The sequence below is a fragment of the Arachis ipaensis genome, chromosome B09, assembly GCF_000816755.2.
Source record: "Arachis ipaensis cultivar K30076 chromosome B09, Araip1.1, whole genome shotgun sequence".
In the NCBI taxonomy this organism is placed as follows: Eukaryota; Viridiplantae; Streptophyta; class Magnoliopsida; order Fabales; family Fabaceae; genus Arachis; species Arachis ipaensis.
In genome coordinates this window covers 123,337,050-123,344,930 of record NC_029793.2, presented here as the reverse complement: position 1 = coordinate 123,344,930, position 7,881 = coordinate 123,337,050, and the positions used below count along the sequence as shown (strand labels likewise).

Sequence of the window (7,881 nt, the reverse complement as noted above, 5' to 3'; positions counted from 1 at the left end):
TAGTGACTAAAATTATTTAACAATTAAAAGTGTTTAACTAAAATCTTTTTAAAAAACTAATTTAAAGTATTATTTTTTTATCTTCTAATTTCCTCAAATTCTTTGCAGTTTAGATTTTCCAAACTTTGATGAGATAATACTCAATTTGGTCTCTGAACTTACACGCGAGTCTCAGTTTAGTCCTTAAAGTTTCAATTGCCTCTATTTAGTCCCCAAACTTTGTGAACATAACTCATGTTAGTCCTTGAAACAATTTTTAACATACAAACGTTAACGGAACACTGTCGTGACAGCCGAATATCACACTAAACTTTGTAAAATGATGTCATTTTGGTTTTGGCACTCAAATAACCTAAAAACAACATCCTAAATGGTGTTTATTAAAATTTTACCTAACAAAATAAGTAATACAATGTCGTTTTTGAGCTATTTAAATGTCAAAACCAAAACTGCATCATTTTACAAGTTTTAACGTGACATGTGATAGTCTACAACAGCGCTCTATTAACGTTTTTATACTAAAAATGGTCTCAGGGACTAATATGAGGTACGTTTATAAATTTCGGGGACTAAATAGAGGCAATTAAAATCTCAGGGACTAAATTGAGACTCGCGTGTAAGTTAAAGGATCAAATTGAATATTATCTCAACTTTGATAGTTGTGATTGTGTATTGCTTTTTGAAATTCTTTTTTAATTGAAACTTCTTATTACTTTTACTTACGATTTTCTAAAACGAGTGTAAGGTCACAATATTGTGTGGCTCACGAGGAGCTGATTAATTTATATATGAAAAAAAAAACTTGGTGAACCATGTTGAAATGAGGGTATATGGAGTAATAGTATTCATATGATGTCAGGATAAAATATAGATTAAATTTTGTGTATAATATTATTTTTTATTTTTGTTACCTACAAAACGTAGGTTATTATTTGCTTTTTATAATTTTTTTTATTTTTTGCCCGCAAAATATAGGCTAAGATTTTTAATGCTTTTTATATTTTTTATGCACTTGTAAGATGCGACTTATTTTTTTTTGTTATTGTTAAGGTCGTAACATGATAATATTATGTAAATTTGGTGTAATGTATCAATATGGAATAGAATGCTGTTAGAATAAATTGTGAGTGAGGATATGAGAAAATGACAAAAAAAAATGCGTAAAATCGTGACTAACGATAAAAGAAAAATAAAATTTTTTTCTCAAAAAAAAATGAAAATCACTATTTGTTTGGAATCCTTGACACAATAAAATCGATAATGCTAATTTCTTTTTTCACAATTTGAATTTTTTTAATTTATAAATGACAATAACAATTTGTGTATTTCCTCTTTATATAAAGAGAATTCGTAAATGTAATTTTTTATAAGTGTATATTTTCTCCTATTGCTTCTACTTTTATTTTTCTTTTCTTGCTTCTCTTTTCTTCTTTTTCTTTGTGCTGTTTTTTTGTTATTCATCTCAGTTGAATATTTTATTTTTTTATTATTATAATATTTAGTTTATTCATTTTATTTATTAAAAAATAATTTTGATTTTCTTAAAAATATAGATCCTCATATGCCAAAAAGAGTGACAAGTATTTTATATAGACGACCTATAATAATATTCAGTAGGTTCGTCCAATTTCAAGTGATGTGCATCACGGATGACGCAAGTCTAGAATTGATATTCTTAATCTGCTATATGCAGAGTTCGAACAATTACCTAATACTATCGAAGAACCTGATCTAGATTTCGATTGGAAAAGTTACAATAGTAAAAGCAAAGAGGAATATGAAGGCAATTAAGATTTTGTTGATCCCAATGCAGATGAGGAATAAGCGGATTGCACCATTGAGTCAGATGTAGAGGACATGGCTAATACACTAGCAAATGAGCATCCATTTGGAAAGCCATTTTTTATGTGCGCTTTGGATCTCGATGCCATGAATGCACCAGAGTTTCTAGAGTATGTGAATGCAGGTTTGTAGTTTTGAACATGATATTTTAATTAGTAAGTTATATAGTAAATTTGTAGATTAAGATATTACACTGTCTAAATATGTTTTGTGGTGTTATTGCAGATCCGCTTGTGGTCGCAGATGGTGAGTTTGTCATTAGAATGAAATTTAATTCTAGAGAGGTTGTGATAAAGGCAGTAAAAGATTATACAATTCACAGAGGTGTTGATTATCGGGTTTATGAGTATGAACTGACGATATTTTATGCAAAATTTGTGCAATATGGGTCAACTGTGATTGGCTTATCAGGGTTAGCATCATGCTAAGAAAGTATTGTTGGAAGATTAGACTATACAATGGTAGCCATACTTGTACTAGAGCTACTATTTCTCAGGATCATTCGAAGTTGGACTCGGACACGATTGTAGAAGCGATTAAGCCATTGGTAGATGCTGACTCATCCATGAAGGTGAAATCTTTGATTGCAAATGTCCAATCAAAGTTCAACTATATGATTAGCTACCGCAAGACATTGTTGGTTAAGCAAAAGGCAGTGGAAAAATTTTTTGGTGGTTAGACAGCCTCTTATAAAGTGTTGCCCACATAATTTGAAGTAATGGTTAAGAAAGAGTCATCAACAGCTATCGAGTTACCTTGCTACCGTGGGGATGAGTTGGCTCAGGATGTCAAGGTTCTAAATCAAGTTTTTTGGAGCTTCTATCCATGCATTAGAGCATTCAGACATTGCAAGCTGATTGTACAGGTAGATAGCACCCGCTTGTATAGAAAATATAAAGGAGTACTGTTGGTTATAGTTTCACAAGATGGCAACATTAGTATTGTGCCTATTGCCTTTGCCTTTGTCGAGGGTGAGACGTCAGACACGTGGTTCTTTTTCCTTTGCCATTTGCGAACACCTGTGGTAATGAGGGATGGAGTCGGCCTTATCTCTGATCGACACGACTTTATTAGCTCAACTGTTGCTCATTGTAACGGAGCATGGGAGCCTCCGAGGCGATACACATATTTTGCATTAGGCACATAACATCTAAATTTTTGAAAAAATTTAAGGCACTATTCATGCAAAAGCTTGTGGTCAACATAGGTAATTAACTGCAGTGTGCTATTTAATGTTATATGCATAACATGAATTACTTTCCAGATGGGGTAATTAATTGTGTTTTTCTTGTATCTTTTTTTCCAGGTTATTCTAAGACAAGGGATGAATATGAAATGTGATACCAGCGGTTGCGTGCTCGGGTAGAGGCTTACACTCGGTGGCTGAATCAGATTCTCCACCAACAACATGCTTTGGCATATGATGGTAGACATCGATGGGGTCATATGACAATAAACCTGGTTGAGTGCCTCAATAAAGTGTTGAAAGGGCACGTAATCTTCTTGTCACAACACTTGTGAAGGTAACTTTTTACAGATTGAATGAGCTATTCACAAGGAAGAGGGCTGAAGTTGAGTCTCATATTAGATTCGGACATTTATTCTCCGAGTCAATTATCGAAAAGATTCAGGCAAATATGAACGTGGCTGGAAACATTATGGTGAGTTGCTTTGATAGGTAAAATGAGGTATTTGAGGTGCGAAAGATGCCCAATGGGGTTGAGTATGTAGTCGACCTATGTCGTAGACACTGTGACTGTGGTAAATTTCAAGTAGATCATTTTTCAGTCGTCATGTCTTTGCTTGTTGTGCAAACTAATGCCTTAAGTGGCAGGTATATATACACGAGGTGTATCGGATAGATGAGATTCGAAAATTGTGTAGAGCAAGATTTATGCCATTGGGCAACAACATGACCCGTGTATGGAGGACCAAGGATGATGTAATCCAAATCTTAAGAGAGTCATTAAAGGTTGTCCCAAACAAACTCGTTTCTTGAATGAGGTGGAAATGCAATCAATGCAAGGTCCACGATGTTGTAGGATTTGTGAAGGCGAGGGTCACAACTATAGGAGATGTCCCCATGGTGTCGGACCTAGTTCACGTGACTCAGTAGCATCGTAGTAGTGTATTATGTGAAAGACTCAGTTTGTAATTTATAGAAACAATTGTAGGTTGTTTTTATTAATGATCGTTATTATCTAAAGTGTCTATTGTTTCTATTCAAGCTGCTAATTTGCCATAGAATGGGACAAAAATATCTAATGCAAAATATAATAATTACTAGTTAAACATAGTTATTACTTAGTACAAAGATATAGGACTTTCTTTTTAAAATCTTACTATTTCTAGTCAAATTAATTACCATTCATACTTGCTAAAGTTTTTCTTAACATTGTTTACCACTTTTCTGTATTTATTAGACATAGCCTTCGTAATTGCTAATAGAGTATATCTGTTTTAGCTTCGACATGGTGGAGCTATCCTCAAATTATAGCCTTTACCCATTTTTCTTCTGCTGGCGTACTACGTGCACCTGCCAACAAATACACCATATTTTATTCTACTTGACATAATAAGTGCATAACATTTTTTTTTGATTAAGAACAATGCTAAACATACTAGCACTAGATGTAAGGTTAAAAGTTACATAATTAAGCACAAACTCTAAATATCATGCTATATACAAAACAAAAATAAGACCATTATCCACAGTAACAAAGGTTACAATATCATGCTATAATAACTATAATTGAATTACCTCCGATCCTACACTACAAGAGATACGCCGAATAGTGGTGATTTTTTTAGGAAACGAAATTCCAGCGATTTCACAAGTGTTGCCTATTAGGGGGTAGAGATTTGATTTTGTGGCAGTTCTAATGAACCGCTAGTACAACCGCAGCAAATCAGATAATTGATTTTGCGGCAATTGCAGAACCTCCACTATTTTGGTCAGTGGATTTTTAAAAAAATTGCAGCGGTTTTAAAACCGCCGAAAAAATGTGACGGTTTTGAACCGCCACAATTTCATACAAGAGCTTAAAAAAAAGCTGATTAACTACTCAAATGGTTTATACCATTTCTCTTTACTATAACCTATTTTCTTTACATCATATTTATTAAACTTGAGATATTAATATAAAAAACACTAAATAAATAATAGATAGATATGTAATCACAAATTTAAGCAAATCAAGAGACACATAAGTCACTAAAATGTAGAGCCAGATTACACCAGTCCAACCCCATCCCATTCCCTTGATTCTTGCAAAGCTCCTATTAGCATATATTGCAAGAGCAGTTGCCACGTGCCAATTAAAAAAAATTTTCAGTTACAAAAGAAGAAAACCAAGCCAACACATATCTTTACATATTAGGTTGCTGAGAGGAGAACAAAAAGAATTAAGATTACCAGTTGAGCAATCATGAAAGAACCCAGTAGAAGAAGACCAGGTCTTTCAACATAGGACCAGTTGCAAGACCTAGTGACAAAAATTAGTGCCTGGCTAATAATATTGACTTGTAGGTAAAAGGCTGCCATCATTTCTGCAGGGCTATGTCTCAGAGACCTTACACCAAACTTGTCCTGCAACAACAGAAAGTTAGTGGTCATAACTGTCACAGTTTCCACTAGTAGGTGATAACATGTGAACTTTTCATAGATGAATCTAATGTATAAATTTATAATAGAGCTCATCCCCTGGTTTCTACCTACAACCAAATATACTGAAAGAAATGTGAAATTAAATTGATTATGGAGAAAAAGTCAGTGTCATTCATAAGCTAAAAAATACTATTGTCATTAGTGCCAGGTAACTTCCAAGTACAATACCAGTAGCAAATATCTCCCTCAATTTCCAGCTATCAGGTTGTGGGGATGGTTTCACTCTATCCTTAATGGTACCTAAAGGGATAATGGTGAAGGAAAATATTATTGAAAAATCACACAACAGTCCAAGCAAACTACATGAAGGTCATTCAGCAAAATATTATCTTACCATCATTTAGTATGGCAATGATCAACACCATAAAGTGTACAAAATCAATCTTCCAAATCAATGCAATAAACATGAAATCAAACTACAAAATAAAAAATAGATCAAATAAAATTATATGAACTATTTAATTAGGTATGTAAAAGAATTTTTTGGTTGTTCACATATTTTCTACACTTATCACAATACGAATGGTGACTGACATTGCATATATCTAGCATAAGCAAAAATAAAAAATTTTGCAATGTTAGAACACTAAAATATCAAAAAAATTGCTGCGACGATATGAAATTAGAGAATTAGTGAGTAGAGAAGATGAGACTAAGCTAGATTGTATGAAGTGAAGTGTATTATTATTAATGTTCTTATTAGTATGAGTAGCAGCGATGATATATATAGATACATCACAGACTTGTCTTACAAAAAACAAGATCAAAAAGGGTAAAGATTAACTAACTAATATAAAACTGTAACTACTCTTTAACTACTCACAATGACAAAAATTAAAATAGAAGTATGTTCCTATACATGTTGATCTACTACCTGGATATCTACTGAATTTTGTGTCCTCTTCTATTTTTAGAACCATAAAAAATAATGAACAGATTCTGCTGCACATTTATATGTATATATTACCAAATATAAGCTTTCTAACTTAAAACTTCACTACAAAACACATAATAAATCAAAATAGTAGTATAAGTTGATCAACAAGTACATTCAAATCCTTAACAAGAACATAGTTATTTATTCATGCTTTTTGTGTTAGCACAATCACAATGACAATTGAAGATTTAGAGATTTTGTTCTATATAATAAAGCATATAACAGACATAAAACTAGAAAAATTAAATATTCAAATTGCTTCTATTTATATAATACCATTTTATAAACAGAGAACAATGATGTCCTACTACAATTAAGTGTGGTTCGTGCATGAAAGAGATAGGAAGATTCATATTATCCATTATGTAATTTGTTTAAATGACCAAATCTACTACATTACTTTGATTGAGACAAGAACTGTTACATTGTGAAACTTCAAAAAAAAGAATCATTTGATTTTATAGTCTTAGTTTGAGGGTGAGGGGTGTCCTATAAAAAGGAAAATTGATCATACATACTATAAGTGTCATTTGAAATTACATTTTCTACCATTATCAAAGGGAAAATAAAGAGAAATTACTGACAAACAATCAAGAATCTTAGAAGTTGCATACAATCTCATGTCAATCTAATTTATCATTACTTTGTGAAGATAAATTAGCGTGAAGAAAATTACTCTGCCTTGGTATACATACAAGAATTACACCTTAAAACATGCATAAGTCACAAACTTGCGCTGTTCCATGTCAAAAGCAAGTTTGCGGTCATTGTGATCATCCAGGAAGTCAACCAATTTGTCAAAGTAGCTATACTCCTTGCAAGGCCCTTTATATTCACTGGAAGTATCTAAATGAATCATAATTAAACATATTAATGTGACATTCGTTATCTCAATTTTTTTAAAAAAGAATCATTTACATTATTACTAAGCTATCACTACTATGTACCTCAGACATTATAAGCCAAGGAATAGGTCCAACACCTAGAGAGTAACCAATAACCATAATCTACAAAGAAATGATTCATCAAGCTGGTAAAAACTGAAACACATTATATCAAATGAAAATAAATTTAAATGTTCAATGTAGACCACAAAACATGCTTTGCCTCCTCTAAACTAAACACAATTCAGCATGGTTGTCTTTATAAGATAAGTAATTTGTGATCATATATAGGTCCAACCTTGCTGATTGAATGAAAACACCAGCACGTTGTCTCAAAATAAATAAATGTATTAAAAAATACACACACACACACACACACACACACACACACACACACACACATTGAGCCCCATGGAGTATAATTCAATTTTCGCAAGTGTGCACATGCCTAAATTAAGGGGTCAGTGACCCTATATTGCATGTAAGTGACTCCATAGTCCATATCATTGAAGCAAAATGTGGGATCTTTTTTGCTCTAATTGATTTTATTG

At 32.5% G+C, this 7,881-nt stretch overlaps 1 long non-coding RNA gene across 1 annotated transcript; it reads right to left on the bottom strand.

The window, feature by feature from the left end:
- LOC110267364 lies at positions 7,150–7,459 on the bottom strand. The gene is made up of 2 exons (XR_002354873.1): positions 7,394–7,459; positions 7,150–7,292 (listed from the first exon to the last, which is right to left on the bottom strand). It is a non-coding gene; the product is annotated as an uncharacterized LOC110267364 (long non-coding RNA).